Source organism: Alligator sinensis, unplaced genomic scaffold (assembly GCF_000455745.1).
Source record: "Alligator sinensis unplaced genomic scaffold, ASM45574v1 scaffold570_1, whole genome shotgun sequence".
Lineage (NCBI taxonomy): Eukaryota > Metazoa > Chordata > Crocodylia > Alligatoridae > Alligator > Alligator sinensis.
The window spans coordinates 2,491,362-2,492,233 of NW_005841997.1; positions in this window are offsets into that span (position 1 = coordinate 2,491,362).

Sequence of the window (872 nt, forward strand, 5' to 3'; positions counted from 1 at the left end):
AGGAATGCACTCCGAGGAGGCAGCTGTGAGGCACCGCTTCCAAACCCTCCCACCCCAGGCCGGGAGGAGGTGGCGGCGGCCCCGCGCACAGGTCGCACTAGGTCAGGGGGCGGGGACCGCGGGGTCACGTGGGAGGGGCGGGAGGGGTGAGGATCTGAGGGTTCGATTCCCGGCTCCCCGCGTGAGTGCAGCTGGGTCTGCCTGGACCTCCGTTGCTCACCTTTAAAATGGGTAACACGAGCCCTGCAGGGACGAGTGCTTTATGGAGACTGTCAGGGAGCAGAGGCTGCCCATTGGCTTACAGCCCTTCTCAGGCTTGGGTAGGGGAGCTGCCGCAGCCTGGCGCTTTGGGCAAGGGCATCTCCCAGTTCCATCCCACCCCTCTCCTCCCTGCAGCATCTAATAGTTTCCTCCCTGCAGCACCCAACAGAGTTTCCTGGGGGGGAAGGGGGTTCATTTACATGTTGCATTGGGAGCTTCCCCCTGGAAACTAGCTTGCGGCCCCCCATGCCATAAAACGGGGCTTCGCTCCCCTCGCAGCTGTCCCGTGTCGCACGCTCGCGGTGAGGCGGCGGCGGCTTTTTCTCTTGCAAAACAGGCCCTTTGGCGCTGTCGGGATTTTCCCGAGGCAGTAACTCACGGCCACCATGAGCTTGAGGGAGGCCGAGGAAATGCTCAACCCCACTTCCTCTCCTGAGTCGCGCTCCTTGGCCCAGAGAGCACAGCACCAGCTATGCGAATTTGCACTGCGGTGAGGGCGGGAGTTTGCCCTAAAGGTACTTCTGCTCTAACTCACGGCAGCGTAATGGAGTCACACCCGAGCTAGCTGCACAAGAGAGCTGGAAGCAGGCTCGCTGCAGGTGTGCACATCC